The sequence below is a fragment of the Mercenaria mercenaria genome, chromosome 16, assembly GCF_021730395.1.
Source record: "Mercenaria mercenaria strain notata chromosome 16, MADL_Memer_1, whole genome shotgun sequence".
Classification (NCBI taxonomy): domain Eukaryota; kingdom Metazoa; phylum Mollusca; class Bivalvia; order Venerida; family Veneridae; genus Mercenaria; species Mercenaria mercenaria.
In genome coordinates, this window is record NC_069376.1 from 25,504,184 (window position 1) to 25,528,337 (window position 24,154).

Sequence of the window (24,154 nt, forward strand, 5' to 3'; positions counted from 1 at the left end):
GAAAAATCTTGATAGAGGGTTACATAAGAACCACTTGTCTGAAATTATTTCAATTATTTCAAAATTGTACCAGTGGTTCAGGGGATGGCGGCCCCTATGTGCAACAAGCAAAACTGTTTGAACAACTTTGGAAGAGGACAACCCAAGGAACATCCAGGCAAAGAACAATGTATACTCAATTTCCATCAACCGGTTTCAGAGGAGAATTGCTTTTTAGGGCAAGTTTGGACAGACAGATGACAGACAGACAGACAGTTGCCAAATGGTAAGCGATCACACTGTTACAGCTCACTCCAACCTTTTTAACCTTTTCATGCTCCTGAAGGTGAGCTAACAACAGTAAACTGTCTGCTGCCTTCCAGCCTGTGACTGCCTGACATAACAGAAAGGAATCAGGAGATGAATGTGTATAAGGCAGAGGTTACATTCTCATTAGTTTAATATGGCTGGCCTTTTTAAAAACTACTCTAATAGGAGAGATCGCCGTGACGTCACGCGTTAACATCTGTTTATCTGGTGGTTGGCAAAACAAATGATTTTAACACCGTTTGCGTATTGAATCAGAATTTTTAATTTTTAATAACTTTTTTGCTCATTTATGGATTTTCAAAATTCAAAAAGATTTGAAATATTAACAATCTTCATATTTTTGTGTCCAAATATCTTTTTTCAATGAATAACCGTTTTAAATGACATATAATTTTAAAAGCGGCGTAGTGATTTTCACAACCTTTAGAAAAACAGTGTAAGTTAAGCGTTCATAATTAATCCATTTTATTTCGAAATAACAATTAAAAGTAATCAATAAATTGCTTGTTTTATAACCTTTCCATTGATCAAAAAATCATTTATGTAATTTGTGTTTTAAGAAAGTTTAGACCGTTAGAAAAACATCACTGTTTACAAAAAACATGGACGGTCGGCTTCTGCCCACCCGATCACTGTCTTATCAGTTCTAAAAATAGAATTTGTATACAAACACGATCTCTCCTATACATGAACACCTTAATATCCTTTTGCATTTTTATCCCTGCTTCGAACATTCAGGATTGTTTTGAATTTGTGAATATCAGTAAAAGCAAAACAATCACTGATACTCTCCAGTGCAAAGTAATAATGTCAAAACATTTTACGAAGAGAAAGGTTCAGAAACTTTTTTTTTCTATGTACTAAACAGACATCATAAATCAGAAATATTTAACTCAAAGTTTTGAAATAAGGTCCTTTTCACAGCTTAACTGTTAAATTTCAACCTTTCGATATATATTTTAGAGACCACAGTCACTTTAATACTATTGTACCTTTGTATTTACCTGCCATTCATGAATATTCAATGTTTCCTAAATTAATTTTTGATGTCTGAATATAACTATATATGATTAAGCGATCACTATATACATAATTAATTGACAAATGTCATATGTGGACAAAGTGTTCAACTACCAATATTCAAGTTAGGATCCCCTGTGAAAAAGGTTCATGAACAAATTCATGAAATAGTTCATGAATAAATATTCATGAGAGTCAAAATTTATGTTTCATGAATTTTCATATTCATGAACTTGTTCATGAATTTAAAATAATACATGAACAAGTTTATTGAAATTCATGAAACATAAATTTTGATTCTCATGAATATTTATTAATGAATTTTAATTCATGAACAAATTCATGAATATTGAAATTCATGAAACATAAATTTTGGTTTTCATGAATTTTTATTCATGAACTTGTTCATGAATTAAAACTCATACATGAATTTTAATTCATGAACTTGTTCATGAATATTGAAATTCATGAAACATAAATTTTGATTTTCATGAATATTTATTCATGAACTATTTTTGTAAAAAAAAAAAAAAAGTAAACTTCATGAACTTATTCATGAACAAATTCAATAACTAGTCAAGGAAACCTGGTAGGAGTGTAACACTATGAAACCTGAGAGATCTGCATGTAATGGAATTCTTTTAACAATTTCGGTAGAGCTTAATTTGATACAAGAAAAAATCATGTAGGTCAAAGTGTTGTTCAGTTAGCCTGGCCAGAGACTGTTTTTTTTTCAATCTTGATGAGTCACTGTGACAATGACATTTTCCACCCTCGACAAATGACATGTTGAGTAAAACAGTAAACTAGAGTGGGATTGGGAGCATTTATAAGAAGTAAACAATTGCTGTATAAAATACAAAACATTAAGTTTAACAATGTATAATTTACTTTGATCTCAAGATTGAAGTTCAGATATATTATGTACTAGCTTTGTTTCAGGGTCGTGAAAACTTGTGACATTTTAAAAGGATTTTATTTTTTTTAAATGAAATGATTTATGACAACACCATAATTACTTATTTGATTTTCAGTATATTGTGTGCCTTTTAAACAATTCCTAACTGTAGTATGATAATTATATCTTTCTTATTTGCTGCACAAACTTCTCAAAAATTGCTGAATCACATGTGCAAAAAATTTCCCAGCATGCAACAAAATAATGGAAACTGATCATGTGACATTATGAATTTAATGTTCATGAACGTTCATGAAAAGTTCATGAAATTATTCATTTATTGTAAAAGGTAATAAACCTAAGTTTTATGTTTAATGAATGAACAGTTCAGAAACTCACAATTGGGTTCAAGAACTGGTTACACTGAACTAGAAAAAGGTTTTGAATTTTAGTACTTTTAATGAACCTGTGTTCATGAACAATTTTGGTTCTTTAAGTCTTAGTCTAGACCAACAGTAACTGTTCAGGAACTGGTAAAGTTCTATAAGTTCTTGAAATTTTGCAGTTTTTGAACCAATGTTCAAGAACTATCATTGTTCTAGAATCACAGTCTAAGAACTGTTATGTTGGTTCAAGTACAGTTCTCCAAGTTCTTCAGATTTTAGTTCTTGAATGTTCAAGAACTTAATACTAGTTCTAGAACATTTTTACAGGGTCATAACCCTGCAGTTCCTGAATCACAATTTCAATCATTATCTGAATTTCATTTTCAAGTTCATGAATTTCTTAAATCATTTTATGGATTTTCTGAAATGTTCATGAACTACATTTACAAGTTCATGAAATGAAAGTAATATTCTTGAACTTGAGACTTCATGAATTTAAGTTCATGAACTTTTCCTTGTAGTTCATGAACTTTTTTGATAATTCTTACAAATTCACGAATAAATTCATGAAGTTCATGAACCTTTTTCACAGTGGTTTATATAGGTTTGAGTCTTAAGGCCGACGGAAATATTGTAGTTGTTTATATGCAAAATAAAATGACCAGAGCAGAAATGATAAAACAAATCCTATTAAAACAATGAATAAATAACAAGAAAGTGAACTATGTTTCATCAAATAATTCAAAAATGAAAATAATATCCTTTATAATCACATATCAATTGTTCTGGATTGAAGTTGAACCCAAGATAAATTGTGTAGATGTCACAGTTTAATACCAATAGGCCACAGTGTCATCAGTTACCTAAAGATTATTTCTGTAAATATCAGTAATTTCTGGATACAAATATCCCATAAAATAAGTAAAACAATCCCATGACTTTGGCAAAGATCAATGAGTGCCTGCTAAATAATTATGGACAAGAAAACAGCATATTTTGGTTTTCTTTTTTTTTTGTAAATAAACGAATATCATCACTGTTTTTACTTTACATATTCAATTACTAACAACTGAAAGTACTTTTATAAATTTTTATAATTTTTCTTTACAAAACTGTTTGAAATGTAATATACGAATACCAGTCTGGCACATATCTATTTCTAGTTATATATTCACCAAAATATATGAAATCAACTTAACTCCTACCTTGAATTTATAAATATTCACGATTGTTATTTCCTTTTCCTTCAATCAACACTTCAAAGATAAACAATCTATGAAAGATTAGAAACCTTGATAATTTTCAAAGTCCAGAAAACACTACCTGCAGATAACAAATGTATCCATATCAAATGGTATGTAATGACATATAATTAAAACTATTTATATGAAATGCGTTCTTGACAGTGAAGTATCATGACAAGAAAAAGCCTCCAGGGGGCATACTACATGATTGCACCTCCAAACAAGGATGTTACGCTCTATATATGAAATACACTAATTAACGAAAGCATGACAGACTGAAAACAAAGGATTATTAATGAATTCATTATTATATATAGGCTTATATGTTAATATTGCATCAAGTTAATTCAAACAAACATCCTTTTTGTTTATTAGTCTTATATGGTTTTAACATAGTTTTTCAAAAGCACAGTCAATTAAACCTTTATGAACAGCCAGTCAAGGAAGCAACACAATCTGGCTGGTTAAGACAGGTGACTGCTTAAGACAGGTGGCTGGTTAAGACAGGTTGGTTAAGACAGGTGGCTGGTTAAGACAGGCTGGTTAAGGCAAGTGGCTGCTTAAGACAGGTGGTTGGTTAAGACAGGTGGTTGGTTAAGACAGGTGGCTGCTTAAGGCAAGTTGAAAATAGAACAAAAAGTAATTTGAGAAGTAACTAACTGCTTATGGCAGGTGGCTGTTTAACACAAGTCAGGGTTTTTTCTAGCTAATTTGGGAACATAGCCTATACCCCTAAAATTGGGAAATTTGACGTGTAAATGTTCCAAATTGGGAATTTAGTCCCATAGGATAAAGTAAGGATGTGTTTAAAGACATTTCTCATACACTTATTTCACATTTTAGAACATCTTTAACATACTTCCATTACAAAATTGTCCATAATTTGGTCAATTTTTGTGCAATTTCAATGATATTTTTTTTCAGAATGTAGATTGGGAATTTTTGCACTCATTTTGGGGGAAAAAAAACCATACTTTTTGGCATTGGGAATATAGCCGAATAACAGCTATAAAAACGGCCGAAAAAAAAAAACCCTTAAGGTGGTTGCTTTAAGGCAGGTTCAACTGTATCTCAGTTACAGACATAACATTCTAAATATTCCTGGAGTCTCTAAGTAACTCACAACAATTCCACATAAAGAATTGTGGAACAAATGACATTGGACGTATTGTATGAGGTGTTGTATTGTCAAATCATCAGAGAGAACATGGAGGATCAAACAAGGCAGAGACAGTACTGCTTACCAAGGAAGCTTTAATATATAATGAAGATTGAGTCCTTATTTTATGTCTTTAAAAATTGTATGTGAACTACAGTAGTCGAGTCACAGCACTGAACTTAAGATTTTGAAATTTGGAAAAAAAATGTAAGTGACCCAGTAGCCCCGTCTTTACAGTACTGGACTAACAGAAGCTTCATTAGCTTAAATTTGTTCACTGACAGATTTCTCTCTGGAATTCCACTGTAACTTTTTTTATCATTTGTAAACATTTGGCATAAATTCATTTCTAGTCCTTTCATTTTTTTTTCTGAAAAAAAAAAAATTAGAAGAAATGGTCATTTTGAGCTATTCAATATCATTAAAAATTTTAGTATCTATCAAATAATGACAACATGCATACCACTTAAAAATTTAAACGCCTAGAGGTCATTATATATGCATTCCTGAAGACAGAAGCATTTTTTATGGATGTGTCGATATGTCTTTTGAACTTTATAGAGTTCTATGTTTATATAAATAACAATTCATGGCGCTACTGTTGATACTTTTTCTTATGTTGTTGTCTTACTTGCTTACTTTCCATGTATTTGGCCTTTTTTTAATTCTAAAATCATGAATTTAAAAAACAAATTTTAATTCTGTCTGCCAAGTGTTTACATTTCATGATGTCGACTAACACAATTAACATGTAAATGTCATGCTAAAATTAAGGCAATTTATGCAGGTATACAAATAACTTCATTTACAAACATGATCTTGTTTATATTTATATTTTATTATCGTATTCAAGGTCTAAAGCCAAAACCAAATTAGAATGTACAATCTATATAAGGAAACAGGTTTCTGCATGCTATAGGTAAAATCAAAGTATCTTTAATAAACGATTTTGTGTAAAATATTATCTAAAAGAAATGCTAAAATAACTGTTTTTATCTTAGCGCAACATTTTGTTCATGAATTTAATAAACCTGAATTGTACATTCTGAAAAAAATAAAATCTCTATTTTTGCAACACATTTTGTTTGATATGAAGTGAAGTTCCTGAAAATAGGCTCAGCATGACTGTTATTGTGTCAAACACAGATCCCTTAAGGTCACAAGAGGAAGAGAAAAAAGCTCATTAAAAATTTTATCCGCCAAACATAGACTAGAGCTGTTTGTAAAATGTATCATGCCACCTCATCCCCATGATGTCCTTTCAGAGGAAACTAGGTGTTTTGTATTTAGTCCTATTTTGCAAGTTGGCTGTGACTTTGACATTTGACTTAAAGACCACCTGACCATTGACAACTATAGTTTAAATTTTGACAGCCATAACCATACCATTGTAAGCTATAGATCCTAATACCGTTTTAGTCTCAACGTTAGGTAACCTTGACCTTTGACCTTTTGCTTTTCAAGTCACGGAGACTTTGGGCTTTGTTTGACCTCATGACACCAAAGCAAGAGTGATCATCCACCTAGCTATCACTGGCAGTCTCAAACCAAAGACTTCTCCTGCTACTGGTCTGAAACCATTTCCAGCCTCCAGGAAACTGTTACCTTGACCTATTGCACCCCAAAAGCAATACGGATCATAATGTGAGCACACACAAACATCCTACCAAGTTTGACTGCTGTCGGCCCAAGCATTCTCCAATAAATAATGAAATTCAAAGGCTCAGAGCGAAACTAGTCTATCTGCTTCTATTTCTATATACACTTAGACTAGTTTCGCTCTGAGCCCTCAAATTGTTTTCAGTCTCAAGGTCACTGTGATTATAACATTAATGACTTATTGACCCCTGAACGCTACAGGTGAACTACGGACCACATACAATAATCCTATGAAGTTTCACCATCAAAGGCCAAAGTATTCTCTTGTTATTAATTGTAAAGAGAATTGCTTAGAGCAAGCAGTGTTTCAGTGTAATGAAGAAAGCATAAGCTTACAGATACTAACACCTAATTTGGCTTCCAGCCCAACATAGTACTGGTGTCAAATGTTTTACAGGCTGATTACATTCTTATTTATACCTATACCAAAACCAGAGTACCACAGTCTGAACTTTCAAAGACATTACCAGGTTTGAATGTAATCAGTTGGCTGTCAAATAGCCTGATGAGTAATGATATTGACTGGTTAACCAGACGTTTAGTACAGTATAGCTACATGACCCCTAAGTCATATTACCTAACAAAGAGATAGTTTTCTAAAAGATATAGGGCTAAAACCAGCACTAAACCCCTACTTTACTTTCCTTTCTTAACAGGTCTGTGCTGGTTGAAGGCAACCTCAAAATTAATAGTACATTCAAAAACATTCCTGGCGTATAATGTATTTTGTTGGGTTTAACTGTCACACTAACACAATTATAGGTCTCATGGCAACATTCCAGCTTTTGATGGTGGAGGATGATGCATTTCCTTGCATTATGTCAGGCACGGATTGGTACCTCGGTAGAACCATCAGTTTTCCATTTATAAGCCAGCTGGATCCAGGCTTTTCTCACAAACAAGGTAGAGACAGTACTGCTTACCAAGGAAGCTTCAACATATATTAAGATTGAGTCCTTATTTTATGTCTTTAACAAGAGCTGTCTCCATAGGATGACACATGCCCCCGATGGCACTTTGAATGAATAGTTATGGCCGATGTTAGAGTGATTGTGAATGAATGACAAACATATGGACAGGTCACGCCCATCAATGCACTTTCATGAAATATGACCTTTAAAGTCCAAGTGCCTCCTTGACCTTTGACCTACGGACCTGGGTCTTGCGCGCGACACGTCGTCTTACTGTGGTACACATTCATGCCAAGTTATTTGAAAATCCATCCATGGATGACAAAGATATGGACCGGACACGCCCATCAATGCACTATCATGAAAAATAACCTTTAACGTCTAAGTGTGACCTTGACCTTTGAGCTACGGACCTGGGTCTTGCGCTTGACAAGTCGTCTTACTGTGGTACACATTCATGCCAAGTTATTTGAAAATCCATCCATGGATGACAAAGATATGGACCGGACACGAAAATTGCAGACAGACCGACAGACTGACAGACTGTTCAAAAACTATATGCCTCCCTTCGGGGGCATAAAAATTGTATGTGAACTACAGTAGTTGAGTCACAGCACTGAACTTAAGATTTTGAAATTTGGAAAAAAAAAATGTAAGTGACCCAGTAGCCCTGTCTTTACTGTACTGGCCTAATATTTTTGTAGCTTCACTGGTTTAGATCCGTTTCGATTTCTCTCTGGGGTTCCACTATAACTTTTTATTATCTGTTAACATTTGACATTTCAAGCCCCAATTTTGAAAAAAATAATACATTAGAAGATTTAAACAGTCATTTTGAGCTATTCAATATCGAGTAATTTAGTATCTATCAAATAATGACAACATACATACCACTTAAAAATTTAAATGCCTAGAGGTCATTATAATATTATATGCATTCCTGAAGACAGAAGCATTTTTTATGGATGTGTCGATATGTCTTTTGAACTTTATAGAGTTCTATAATTATATAAATAACAATTCATGGCGCTACTGTTGATATTTTTTCTTATGTTGTTGTCTTTGGTGCTTACTTTCCATGTACTGTAAAATCATTTAACTTCGTGGGCATGAAATTTCGTGGTTTTGGTCAGAATGGCAATTTCGTGGGGATATGAATTCGTGGATTTCAACTTTTGAACATAAAATGAATGGGAATTTCACTTGTTCGTTGGGATTAAATTTCGTGGATTGACTCAACCACGAAATCCACAAAAATTAATCCCCCACGAATATTAATGATTTCACAGTATTTGGCCTTTTTTTAATTCTAAAATCATGAATTTAAAAAACAAATTTTAATTCTGTCTGCCAAGTGTTTACATTTCATGATGTCGACTAACACAATTAACATGTAAATGTCATGCTAAAATTAAGGCAATTTATGCAGGTATACAAATAACTTCATTTACAAACATGATCTTGTTTATATTTATATTTTATTATCGTATTCAAGGTCTAAAGCCAAAACCAAATTAGAATGTACAATCTATATAAGGAAACAGGTTTCTGCATGCTATAGGTAAAATCAAAGTATCTTTAATAAACGATTTTGTGTAAAATATTATCTAAAAGAAATGCTAAAATAACTGTTTTTATCTTAGCGCAACATTTTGTTCATGAATTTAATAAACCTGAACTGTACATTCTGAAAAAAATAAAATCTCTGTTTTTGCAACACATTTTGTTTGATATGAAGTGAAGTTCCTGAAAATAGGCTCAGAATGACTGTTATTGTGTCAAACACAGATCCCTTATGGTCACAAGAGGAAGAGAAAACAGCTCATTAAAAATATTATCCACCAAACATAGACTAGAGCTGTTTGTAAAATGTATCATGCCACCTCATCCCCATGATGTCCTCTCAGAGGAAACTAGGGGTTTGTATTTAGTCCTATTTTGCAAGTTGGCTGTGACTTTGACATTTGACCTAAAGACCACCTGACCATTGACAACTATATTTTAAATTTTGACAGCCAAAACCATACCTTGTAAGCTATAATCCAAAACCGTTTTAGTCTCAACGTAGGTAACCTTGACTTTGACCTTTTGCTTTTCAAGCCGGGGGGACTTGAGTTTTTGTTTGCCCTCTGACACAAAGAAAGGTGATCATCCACCTAGCACCCGGGGCATCTAAAACCCAAAGATTTCCCTCTATGGTCTGAAACTTTTCCAGCCCCCGGGAAAAAACTTTTTACTTGACCTATTGCCCCAAAAATAGGCAAATTGAGCACACCAAACATCCTACCAAAAGTTTGACAACTGTAGCCCAAGTTTTTCCCAAAAAATAATAAAATTCGAGGGTCAGGGGAAAACTAGTCTATCTGCTTTTTTCTATATAACACAGACTGTTTCGTCTGAGCCTTCAAACTGTTTTTCTTTCAAGGTCATTGTGATTAAAAACATTAATGGTTATTGCCCCCTAAATGTAAAGTGAAAAGGACCACAAAAAATCTTGAATTTTTCCCATAAAGGGGCCAAAGATTCTCTTGTTAAAAATTGTAAAGAGAATTGCTTAGAGCAAGCAGGTTTCAGTGTAAGAAGAAAGATAACTTACAGATACTAACACCTAATTTGGCTTCCAGCCAACTGTATGGTGTCAAATGTTTTACAGGTGATTACTTTTTTATTTAACCTATCCCAACACCAGGTCCCACAGTCTGAACTTTAAAGAAAAACCGGGTTTAAATTGAATCGTTGGCGTCAAAAGCTGTTAGAAAATGAATTGACTGGTTTAAACCAACTTGGAGAACATATAGTACATGACCCCAAAGTCATACTCCTAACAAAAGATATTTTTTAAAAAGATATGGGGCAAAAAAACCAGCACAAACCCCTACTTTACTTTCCTTTCTTAACGGTCTGTGCGGGTTGAAGGAAACCTCAAAATTAAAGTACATTCAAAAAACATTCCTCGTATAAAGTATTTTGTTGGGTTCTCACACCAACACAATTCAGGTCTCAGGGCAGTTTTCCAGTTTTTTGATGGTGGAGGTGTGCTTTTCTTGATTTTTTCAGGCACAGATTGGACCTCGGTGAAAACCATCAGTTTTCCATTTATAGCCGCTGGATCCAGGCTTTTTTACAAAAAAGGGTTTACACAGTGAAACCAAGCAGTAAAAGCAAGTAAAATCTTTAAAAGCCACCTTAACCTTGTGCAAAATTCTAAATGGAGGGGGCCCATCACTCAATTTTTGGGAAAAGCACCCTTATTATTAAAAGGGGAGTTCACTGAAAATTTATGACGAAAAGCGAAATTTAGACCATGATCGACGAAAAGGGTGCAGGTGACTTTGGTCTTTTGGTCACAAAGGCAGAACCTTTTCCCAACAGGCACAGGTTAAACTACAGGGCCATGAGCCCCATTCCTTTGGTGTTGAAAAAGGTGGCTAAAGAAATGTTCTTATTTTGAGACACCTGTTCAATAACTTGCACGTGTAATTATGTTCCATTTGAAAAACCTTTTTTGAACACTCAAGTCATCATTTTCCATCAGATTCATTCTTCATTCTGAAAAATAAAATTTCCTTCTCAATAAACTTCAGTCACTGGCATTGCAATCTTGAATGCTTGAAGTTCATTTGAAAAGAATTTTAAAAGGACACCTGAATGCAAGAAAAAAAAAAAAGGGGAAACAAGAAACTTCCAAAAAGATGTTTTATTGCCCAGAGGCGAAAAAGTACTTTGGGGGAGAGTATTGTAAACGGGGCAAGTAAAAAAAAAAATAGTATGAGCCCTAAACGGAATGAGTTTTTTTGTACCCCCCAAAAATTTTTCTTAGCCCTTTTTTCTGATGCATCTAACCTTCGTATAATAAGCAGGTGTCGTTATCTGTTTTTGCAGCAGATAAATTTTAGACATTAAACCCATATTGGGTAATAAAAGTTGGTTCTACCAAAGTGTGAAAGGGCAATCAGAAGCTTAATGTTTTATTATATTACAGTCTGGTGTGGAAAGGATTATGAAAATTCCAGCCCTCAGTTAAGTTATTTGTTTACACTGTACTCAGACAGTGTTAGATTGTATAAATAATAAAATAGGCAAAATAGTTATGACAAGGTTCAAATCTTTAGTTGCTTGCATTTTATTTCAACTTTTATAGCATATTTCCAAAAAATGTTATTTTCCTTGTTTGTTATCTTGAAATATCAAAAAAAAATTGACAGCCCTTAATTGAAATAAAAGGGTGTTTCTTTATCCTTTTAAAATGTTTGTCCTCCCCGGCTTTCCGGGAAAATTATTTTTTTAAAAACTTGTTTTTTTTTGAATTTGCCATGAAAGTTTTTTTTTCATAATAACTGTCTTTCTGGTTTTTTCAACAGACAGACTTTTCCCAAAGTTTATACATAGGGATTTTCCTACAGGAAGATTTCCTTTCTGGTAATTTTTCTTTTGAAAAAACGTGTCCTTTTTGGTTTAATTTTTCCATGGCAAATTGACATCTAAATTCTCTACAAAGACTACAGGGGACTGTCATCAATTCTGGATTTTCCCAGGGAAAGATTGCCCTTTTGGTAAATTTTCCATGGAAAGATTGCCCTTTTGGTTTTTTTCCATAAAAAAAAAAAAAAAAAAAATTGTTGGAAGATTGATATTCTGGTATTTCTACGAAATATTTTTTAGCTTTTCCCCTAAAAAAAGGGACTGTTTTTCTGGTACTTTTATAAAACGAAATTGAACTTTCGGGTTTTCTAAAAAAAGACTTTCCTTTCGGGAAATTTCCAGGGAAAAATTGTCCTTTAAACACATTCCTGGAAAATACACCCCATAAAGCTTTTCTTTCGGTTTTTTTTTTTCCATAAATGATTTCCTTTCTGGTTTTTCAGTAGATAAAGGGAGGGTTCTTTTAAAGTTTCAAGCACATAAAAAATATGAAAAAACGGGCCCCGGGGAAAAATTTTCTGCCACCCAAAAACTGGACCCCCTTACTATAATTTTTAAAAACATTTTTTTGTATTTTGTTTTCATACCCTTGAAAAACAGTGCAAAACAATTTTTTGAGGGGTTCAGGCGAAAAAAAAAAAAAATTGAAGAATTAATGGATAAAAAAGCTACAGTAACCCAGAAAAAATTTTGAGACCAATTGTTATAGTGCCCTAAATATATGTTTAGGCGGGGAAATGTTAAAGCGAATTATTTTCAGGCTGATCACCAACATTTCCCCTCTATTTCTAGATAGGTTTTTTCCGGTCCAGGAAGTTCCCCTTTTTAGGTAACAAGAGCTTCAGTAAGACAGCACGCTCCCTTTTTTCTAGTGCCTGAATTAGGCTTTGCAGAAAAACGGGGCTTTTAAACTGTCAAAATTCTAATCAGATTTTATGGGATGTTTTTAGGTGAACCTTTATAAAAATAGCTATTTGAAGTTTCAAGTCAATACTTTGACAGAAAGGGTTGAGAAAACAGAGATTTTTGCTTTTTCAAAACTTAACCAGACTTTCTAAAAAAAAAAAGGGGGAAAAAATCTGTAAAATTAAAATCGGGTTTAGGGGGGATTTTTTGTCCTGGGTTACTGGAAGTAAATAACTTTTCAAGTTTCAATCAAAAGCTTTTTGATAGTCCCAAGATTTTTGACTTTAAAAAAAAAACTTCTCATTAAAAAGGGGGGATAAATCCTCAAAAAAAAATCAAGTTAGGGGACTCCTGGGTAACGTGATAGAAAAAATCTAATTTTTCAAGTAACAGTCAGGGATGCTATTATTAAAACAAGGTAGAGTTTAATATTTTTTTATTCCTTTCTATACTTTATCCTTCATAATCCAATTAAAGTAAAATAAATTATTATTTTTAAAGTTTCCAAAAAATTTCTTGCTTAAAAAAAAAAAATATCAATTTTTAGCCCTGGTGCCTTAAACAAAAAAAACCTTTTTAGAGTTGGTGGTTGCGGGTTTTGTTTAGATTTTTTTTTCTTTTAAATGCCAATCTCTAAATTACATGTATAAAAACAAATACAATGTGCCCCAATTTTTATATAATCAAAATGACCAGTGGAAGGATAAAGGAAATTAAAAAATGCTTGATATTGACAATTTCATCCGCATTGTTCATAAAAGGGAAAATTTTTGGGCACATAAATCTTTGGTGTGATTTGGAATCAAAAAAAGAGCACTGTTTGTAAAAAATACACTAACTTTGGTGCGGGAAAAAACCCGCAACCAAAAAAACCAAATTTTTTTAACTCAAACCCCAAACTGGTTTCTTTTTTTCAATTTCCTCAAAATTTGCAACATTTTCATTTACCGCCCACTTAACTTAAACCCAATCACTCACACATAAAATTTTTTCAAAATCATATCCACATGCTACAAAAAAAAAAACCTGACCAGTACTTGTCTCTAAGTGGCTATTATTTTTCTGAACTATTAACACTTACTAATTAAATTATTACCTATCAAATTTGTCGGGAAAATTTTCTTTTGAAGTAGTAGCCAAATCAATGACATATGTTAAGTATAATTATATCTAGATAAGTAATAAACTTAGAAAGGAAGGGCATTTGATAAAATAATAATTAAAAGTTTTTTTAAATTTTTTGATAAAAAAAAAAGTCAAAAAAATTAAAAAACTGGTCACAAAAAACAGAGAAACAGAAGGAACCCCAACAAAACGTTTCCATGTGTCACCCATACCGAGCCGGGTGTTTCCACGTTTTAAAAATTTGCATTTTCTTTTTTTTAGACCTAATTTTCTTTTTTCAGCTTTTTAATAAACTGAAGAAAAAAAAGATGCCAAAAAGGGCCCTGGGTCGTCACCTGAGAAACAACCAAAAACAGTGAAACATTTTTGCCCTATATTTTAAATGGAAAAAAAAAAAATTTTTTCTGACCAATTATCTTAAAAATTTTGGAGAAAAAAAATCTTGAGTATAAATAAGTATTTTCTTTAAATTTTGACCCTTTGTGACCTGGGTTTTTTTTTAACCAAAAGGGACCCGTTTTCACCTTGACCAAATCAAATGCAATATCCCTGTTTCATCAAGGTAATATTGACCAAAATTCATAAAGATTAATTGAAAAATACGCCTCAAGCATACAAAAGGTTTTTCTTTGATTTGACCTAGGACCTTTTTTTTGACCCAGATGCCCCTTTTTCAAATACCCAGATTTCAAAGGGAAAATATTCCCCCAAAATTTCATGAAGATAAAACCTCTTCAAAAAAACAAAAAAAAGCTAAATGCTGACAGACACAGACAGACGGCGCGAGTGACCCAAAAAAAAACTCACCAAAAGCATTGTCGGGTGAGCTAAAAATAGCAGCCCCAAAACAAAACAAAAAAAAAAACATTTGGTTGGAAATCTCAATACAGGTCAACCTGCCATAAAGATATCGTTGATAGCACCTTTAAATATCCAATAAACATGCGTGTTTAAGCTGTATATCCTTTTATTTTTTTCAATTTTGGGGAAAAAATAGAAAAAATGTTACCCTACACCTGATAACTTCCGCAAAAATTTTTTCCCTGTTCGTGGTATTCATTTTCAGTGCTTACTATGAATTTTTGCTATACATAATAATTGTGCCATACCAGCGTGATTTTTTCCCATAAGTCAAAGTTTCTCCTTTCTTATGTTTAATTAAAATTTTAATTTATTTTAGGTCAACTGTGAAACAAATTCTACAACTTATATTAATCACTCTCAACACCTCATTCCTGATGGATTTTATTTTTTTATTTTGTTGGGTTTAACGTCGCACCGACACAATTATGGGTCATACGGCGATTTTCCACTTTGATGGGGGAGGAAGACCCCGGTGCCCCTCCATGCTATTTCATCCGAGCGCGCACCTGGGTAAACCACCCCACCTCCCAAGCCGCTGGATGGCTTCCTCACATGAAGGGAAATTTAAGCCCCAGTGGGCCGAACCCCAAAACGATAGGGCAAAGGTTTAAGCAACCACTCGGCCACATTCCTGATTGAATCCTCGCCCAAGGGTATGAAGAAAAGGCCATTTCCCTTTTAATGCTGAGAGCCCAAACAAGGGTGCTAACTAAGTACCGATTTCCAGCTTTTTTTATCGGGCCCGGGATCAAAAACCCCAACTTCCCCCACTTTAAGCAGCAGCGCTCTACCACTAGGTATCAAGACGGTTTCTTTGGAAATTATTGGGGAAAAAAATGGGGCATGAAGAAGATTGATTTCAGTATTAAAAAGTAATGAAGTATTGCCATGCAAACAAAGTCCCCCCACTGGAAGGCACCCAATTTTCTCTACTCAGTATAAACATAATGAATGATAAATTTTCAATATTATAAACAAATTGTACTATATATACAATATGTTATAACAAAACACTTGGTTAAAATTTATAATATAAAAACCTCAGTTGTTTTTTATTTGAATTTTTTGGGCGATTAAAAAAGTTATCAGTAAGTTTTTATGTAACAAAAAGGGAAATTAATCTTTTTTAAAAAAAAAAAAAAAAAAAAAAAAATCTAATAATACAAGTCCACAAGAAAATCTTTTCCCGGTAGAGTAGGCAAAATACACCTAAAAAAATTTGGGTTAAATGCATCTGTACCACAGAAAAAGTGGTCTCATTTTTCTCTACCGCGTAATAAAAAAGTTACAATAAAATCATTTATAGTAACAACAAAGGGGCGTAATTCTAAAAACAAGGGTGCCTCAATGGTGGGAACATTTTGGGCCAATTCATCAAAATCCCTCCCTGAAGAAAGAAAAGTCCCGACAAAATATTCTTGGGAAATTTTACCTTTTACCCCTAAAAGACCTTGACCCCTTTGACCCAGGGGGCCCGGTTCTTGCGCATGACATGTTGCTCTCCCGGGGAATATTTGTGCCCAATGTATCTAAATCCTGCTTTGCATGACAAAGTTTAGACGGACAGGAAAAAAATCCCTTTGAAACCCTTTTATTCAAAGTGTGACCTTGACATTTAAAACTAGGGGATCGGGGTGCGCAGACACTCGTCTCACCTGGGAAAAAATTTATCCAAGTAAAATTGTAATCCCTTGATGGATGACAGAGTTCGGGTCGGACAGGGGAAAAAAACCTTTTTTGACCTTTGACCTCCCAATTTTGACCTTGCCTTTGAGCTAAGGGGGCTGGGCTTTGCCAGAAAATTGTCCATTTTATAGGGAAACATTTTGTGCCCAAATAAATATTAAAAACCCCCATGGATGGCGAGTTTGGGGGATAGGAAAAAAAACTCTGTTGCCTTTGACCCCCAATTGTGACCTTGACCTTTGAGCTAGGGGGTTGGGTTTTGGCTGACAGTGTCTCATCATGGGGGAAAACTTGTGTAAGTTATTAAAATTTCTTAATGAAAGTCAGAGTTATGGACCGGAAAAGAAACAACCTGTTCATGCTTGTTAACATTTTCTAAGGGACTTGGGCCTTTGATAGGGGCTGAAAATTGTGCGACACTCGTTTATTTGGGTACATTTTTGCCCTTTTAAAATTTTAAAATTTTCCCCTTTAAGAGGGAAAAATTATGGACCGCAGGAAAAAAGCTTTTGGGCCTTTTACTCCAATTGTGACCCTTGACCTTTAGTAGGGGTCCAGGTTTTGCGCCGAACGTCGTTCCTCAAGGGAACATTTGTGCCAAATAATATTAAAATCCTTCATGGATGGGAAGGGATGGACCGGACGGAAAAAGCCCCGTTGACTTTGACCTCCCAATTTTGACCTTGACCCTTTTAACTGGGGGCCGGATTTGCGCTGCACATCATCTTCTGGGGAACATTTGTGCCAAGAAACTAAAATCCTTCAGGTGGAGAGTTTTGGGGCCGGACAGGAAAAAAACCCGTTGACCTTTGCCCCAATTTTGACCCTTGACCTTTGGCTAGAGGTCCCGGGGGTTTGCGCAGACACGGCTCATCATGGGGAACATTTTTGCCAAGTATACTAAAATCCCCTTCATGGAGGCAGAGTTAGGGACCCCGGGCCGAAATTTCGGACGGCGGACGGGGCAACGGCACGGACGGACGGACGGGGCGGGAAAGACGGAAAAATGCATTTCCAAGTCCCCGAAACTGGGTTTTTAACCATAGGGACTAATAAAACAAAATTTAAAACTTTCAAAAAAATTTTTTTTGAAACTGATTCCGCACACCCCAACCCGTTTTATTTAAAAAAAAAACTGAAAATGTGCGTTATTATGCAACATTTTTGTAGTCACCCTTAACGTCAAGCTTTAAAAGTATAGCGGGCTTAAAGGAAACCCCAGAAAAAAAAGGCAAATTTTGGAGGACATTTTCCCAAAGGGTGTTCATTATTCCTTAATGGGGTGTGTTAGAAAGAAATAAATATATCTCAAACAGTGATTTGTTCTTGAGTATTATCATTGTTTGTCAATCAGAATGATTAAAGCTAAAATGAGTAAATATAGTCAAAACATGAAATAAAAAGAAATATGGTTGATCAAAATATCTTTCAATCATGAACACCAAATTTAAGATTTTCACTTGTGGATGCATTGCCACTGGTGAAAATATTTCAGCTGTTTACTCGTAAAATACTTTTTATCTCTGAAAAAAAAAAAAAAAAAAAAAAAAAAACAATTATTCTCGTCTAATAAAAATCTAATAATGATCAAGGTTGTACTTCCCCTTAAATTTTTTTTTTCAGTATTTTTTAAAAAATATAAAATTTTTCATTTAAATTTAAAAAGACCTTGGTTTTATAAAAAAAAACGTAACTGATAAAAAAAATTTTGTGATTCATCTATAAAAGTTACTTTTTACAAGTTTATACAATGTATGTAAAAAATCATAGGGAAATCTAAATTTTCCATTTAATAAAATGAATTAAAAATTAAGAGTCATACTCATTATATAAAGCTACGGAATAAAATGAAATCTAAAATTTCCGGTAAAAGTAATTTAATGCAGAATAAACATTAAAACCCTTTCGCAATACAACAAAACATCAATACAAGAGGGGAAAAGAAGCCATGTTTCCATTAAAGTGTCCCCCATCCCTTAAATTTATAATCATTTTTAGATCCACATTTTGTAAATCTTCTTAAAATCAAGAAAAACTCACCTCAAATTTTTCGAACCAAAAAAAAATCACCGCTAAATTTTAAAAACAAAATAACGAATCGCAAAACTGTAAATTTGTCCCCATCCCAGATTCAGTATTTACATCTAATCTCGGACATACTGCCTCATTTAAGTCTTACAGATAAATCAATACAATTCCAAAAGACACGGCTGCCCCAAACCTACAAATTTTTGAAAATAAGTTCATTGATTTGGGTTTTTGGAAACCGTAGTTTAATGTTTTGACAAAAGGGGAATGTTCACAATGCGCCATAGAGAATTCGCCTTGCAAAATGATATTAATTAAATTATCTTGAAAATATTGTCATAAACTGTTGCAAACAGCATTTTATTGAAATGGGAAAAAGTTTTTTTTGCAATAAATTCCTTGTAATTCTAAAACAATCAAGTAATACTACCCAGGGAAGTGAGCAATTTTTAAAGCACTACATCCCAAATAAATCAAAATTTATCCTAAAGGGGCTTATAAATCTGGTATAATAAGAAAATAAAAATAACTGACAAAAAAATTCTTTTAAGACAGGAAAGTAACATTTTTAAAGGGAAATTTTTTGAATACCTAAGTAATTCTGATTAAATTTTGCTTTAAAAAGTTAGGGCCATGTTTGGAGAAAGAAAGACGAACATCATCAATTTTAGAAAAAAGCATTGTTTACTGAAAATTTAACACTAAAAACATTTAATTATCCCACAAAAAAAATTCAATTTGTCAATTTACCATATATGTATTTAATTCGGAAAGGGGGCTGCAGAAGGGGCCACACCTGGACGTTCAGCACCCTTTAAAAAAATCACCTTTTTAAAAGTTTACATGCTTCGTTTGATGCATTTGCAAAAAATCAAGTGTTTTAAATTAACATAAATAAATAAAACATTTTTTTTTGACAATTTTTTTTTCATTTATTTCTTTACAAATAATGGCATTCGTTTTTAAAGGGGACAACTCCTTTAGAATATTTTAATATCAAACTAGGGACAGAACAATAAAACATGCATTTGGGGGTAAGTTGTTTTTCAAAATCTGTTCGTTTACTATAAATTTTGTTTTTTTTGATATACTGCTAACTTAAAAAATACAGACCAAAAAATCCCCCGTTAGTCAACATGTAAAACAAGACTTAAAGTCAATGGGCTTTGTCAAATTAAAAGGTGAAGGGGCCCTTTTTCAAAAGAGGTATACTGTGTCTTAGGGGGCCCCCTGACAGATTGTTAAGACACCACTTTTAATTTTAATCGCCAACTGTTTGAGCCTTTCTCAGGGATTGAAAAGTGAGGAAAACCCTCCAGCTGGCTACAAAAGTTTAGTGATTTACCCTAATGAAATAAGCCAAAGGGCACTTAGGGTCTTCCCCCGCACAAGCTGGAAATCACCAATGACCCAAAAATTGTGTTTGGGGATGATAAATCCAATAAAAACAAGAGCTGGGCAATACGGAGCCCAATATATCCAAGGGGGGTGATCTTGCCGTGAACCACCACCCTTAGAACAGACTCGCATGTTTTCTCGGGCGGTGAACTTTGGGTCGTTTTTTCGAAATCCTTAAAAAGGGGGCAGGTAACCTTTTACCCCCCAAATTGACCTTGACCTTGAAGCAAAACCATCCAAAAAATGCACCTTTTACATCGTCTTTAAGAGGGGAAGAAACGGGCACAAAACAAAGTCATATGACTGTGACACCAAGTGTGACTTTGACCTTAAGCGAGCCACAAAATTGTTTTATGGGATGGAGGACGGACAGGCACCACGTCATATTTTAAAAGCGTCCCCTTTGGTTTTATAAAAAAAAATGGTATTATTGCTTTATGCGAGCGGGGGGGGGGGGGGCAGGCACTGCATCATATTATAAAGCGTCCCCTTTGGGGTTAATAAAAAAAAATTTAAGGAATTATATGTTTTTTGCGCAGTGGGGGGAGGGGGGGGGGGGGGGTGAAACCCAAGGAGATACTCTATTAAAAAATGCACTAAAACCCACAACCATTTTTTTCCCCATATTTTTTATTTAAAACAACGTGAAAAACAGTGATAATAAAAAAATTATAACCAGCTTATTACAGATACAGGATGGGCTACAATTTAATCCCTCCCTGAATTAAAAGAATTTATAAACTTCATCTCGCATATGAAAATTTTGTCAATCTCATTTTTGTAAGGTTTTTAAAAAAAAAAAAATAGATAAAAAACTATTAATTTTTCACTGTAAAAAAAAGTGTGGTCACATTTAACTAAAACAAGAAGTAAGACTACTGTATACGTTAAATTTAATTTTTCGCCCAATTTCCATTGCCCTTTTTGAAATAATTTGCAGTATGCGATTTCCCAGTCATGTGTAATTACACAAAAGAATATAGTTATTTTGAGATGGGCTTAAGAACAGGGATCAAATTTAACTTTTTTTCCCATGCTAGTGCCATTTTTTTCCACTAGCAAAAAGACGGGTTCCACTAGCAATTATTTAAAAGCTGTATACGTGCTAAATTTATTAAGTTTATTGTTGTTTGGTTACATAAAAAAGTTCATGGTCCGAACAGGCCGGGGACTGTCTGGTTTCAAAAGTACGAAATGAACCAAAGTACTCAATGATTCTTTGGACGTTTGGCTGGACTCGGAAGTTTTAGGTTTTTTCAGGTCACTGCCCTTTGTGTTGCTAGAATCTTCGGTCTCAGTTGGCCTTTTTTGCACAAAGAAACTTGTTATTTTCCTCTCCATTTCCGCAGAACTTTGCAAATCACCGAAAAAAACGAAAACAAATATTGTCTAGAGGCTTACTTAGATATAATTACATTTGTATAAAGCGACAAGCGTCTACAAGCGGTCATGTGATTATCGGTAAATTAACTACCCCAAAGGAGGTTTTAAAGAGCAAAGGATAGTTTGAGCGAATCCTACGATTTTAGAACATGACTGCGAAAAAAATTTGAGTGCCATGATTTTCTACTCGCATTTTTTTATTCTTACTCGAATTTCGCAAGTTAGCGACTGCTCAATTTGAGGTGACTTTTGCACCTTTCTCTATTCATTGGACACATAATTATACCTCAACCTGATACTGATCTGAAAACTCTAAAACAAATTTACAAAGGAGCAAATCAATCATGTACATTGTACCATGTGCCTTCTATCATTTGTATATTTTAGTATTTTATTTCCTCATAATATCAGTGACGATTTCAAAAGTAACTTCATAAAATTGTGGACTTGGAATCTTAATTAGAATGAATTTTAACACGAATACTAGTATCAATGTAAATATCACTGAATGGTACGACTTAAAAAATTGCCACAATCAGGAATCGGCCGCAATAATTAACTTTGGTTTATAAAATCTGTTAGAAATTGTTATTTTGTAAATAAGTGTACACCTGATTGCAATTTCTTTGTCTTTCACCCTAATTTTCAGACAATTTCTGTCAATAATAGAGAGATTTACATATGCAATTTAGTTTTGTTTGTTTTGGGTTTAACGCCGTTTTTCAACAGTATTTCAGTCATGTAACGGCGGGCAGTTAACCTAACCAGTGTTCCTGGATTCTGTACCAGTACAAACCTGTTCTCCGCAAGTAACTGCCAACTTCTCCACATGAATCAGAGGTGGAGGACTAATGATTTCAGACACAATGTCGTCTATCAAATAGTCACGGAGAACATACGCCCCTCCCGAGGATCGAACTCACGACCCCGCGATCCGTAGACAGACGCTCTACCTACTGAGCTAAGCGGGCGGGCACATATGCAATTTAAGTTTTGAGGTTAAAATAAAAGCATCAAAATACAAATGCATTTCTAATCTTGCAATCTTGCTCTTACGTGGTCAAAAACTTTTTAAATGGAACCAAAGAATCGACATCTGTAAAATTTCTCACGTAACTTGTTGACAGCAGTGAAGATAAAGAAATATCATGAATATCATCGTGAAGAAAAACATGTACTGTATTGAAGAACACCAAAGTTCTACTTCTATGGGAAAGTTGCAAAAATAGTGAAGTATAAGATCATTTTCAACGTGGGTGTACGAGAATGTTCTGGCAAACATTTACATCTTACAAACTTGTGTGTTTTTTTAAGTCAGTTTGAGATTCAATCTAGCTCAGGTAAATTTTACGTCAATTTTATGATAAGCGTCTGCATCGGGATTTACAACGATGAAAAAGGTTAAGAAAAGCGCGTAGCAGTTGGGGCTGGGGGTGTGGGGGGGCAAGTGTTCACACCCCAGGTAGTCCAAATAATAGGAGGTTTCGGGACAGCATGATAACTTTTGACTGTGACAGTCTCTGTCTTCGTCATGTCCAAACTTACTTATTCTGCATATTCTTGTTAGGAAATCCCAATTAAAATCCGTTATGAACGTTTTCTGGTACATGTACAAAGTATTTGTAATTGACTACATCTCTGATAATAAATTTATGTTGACATTAATGCATAAACTTGCCTCGCTGACATTTTATGAATGTATATCAAAAATTTTATTATTTGTTCCTGCAATTTAGTGACATCGGCAGTGTGCTGTTTACTGAAGTTTCTACATGAATATTAATGTTTAATTTATTAAAGCAAGTAGATCTAAGTCAGTATATTATGAGTTTGACTTTTTTGGATTCTTTAATGCATTCGCTTTCCTAACAGTAAAATGTAGATACTGGTAAGGCTTAGCAAGATGACAACTATAAAATATGATTGAGATTATAAATTAAGTCATCCCGATAAGCCAAAATGAGTAAGGCTACACCCTAGTCCAACTAATTGTACGTGAGCCACGATATTGTGATAATTTTTGCATAGGTCAATATCTTTCCTCCACGTACAACACAGAAAGTACCTTTTCTGTGTTGAGCCTTCCGCAATGATTTCTGAGCGGAAGGCTCAATACAGAAAAGGTTATTTTTAAATCGCATTCTAACTATTAAAAAACAAAAATACTAGTGAAATTTTAAGATAACTGGAAAGAATATCCATTTTTCCTTCAATTCAATTGATGTTTATGTGAATAAACGGCAAAACACGAGTTTGTCACAGTTTTAAACAACACGCCCTAAAGTTTACACAAATTTTACATGGCTTCGATTCATGTCACATGATCAATAATGACCATCCGCACTGTCAGCATGTACTGAGTGTAATGGCGGACGTGTAAATACAGCAAGGTAGCCAAACTGAAACATATAGTGTTAACGCTTTATTAACGTGTTTTACTGTTATGTTTAAACCATAAAATCATTCAGTTTTATTTTGTTTTACGATTTCATCGTGTAAATATATTGCCTTATCGTGTTTTTAATTGCCTTATCGTGTTTTTACCTAAATCTAATTTCAACACAGGAAAGGTCGTTATTGGTTTTGACGTAACGAGAGGGATTATGACCTATCACGAAAATATCTCAGAATCACTTTGACGTCAAATTATTTGGACTAGGCTACATCCCAGGTGTCTATGATTTTGACATCCAGTTACCATACTGGCCACTTCCTTTTTTTTAAAGGCACGTCACGGCTGAGATAGTTTAGCATTA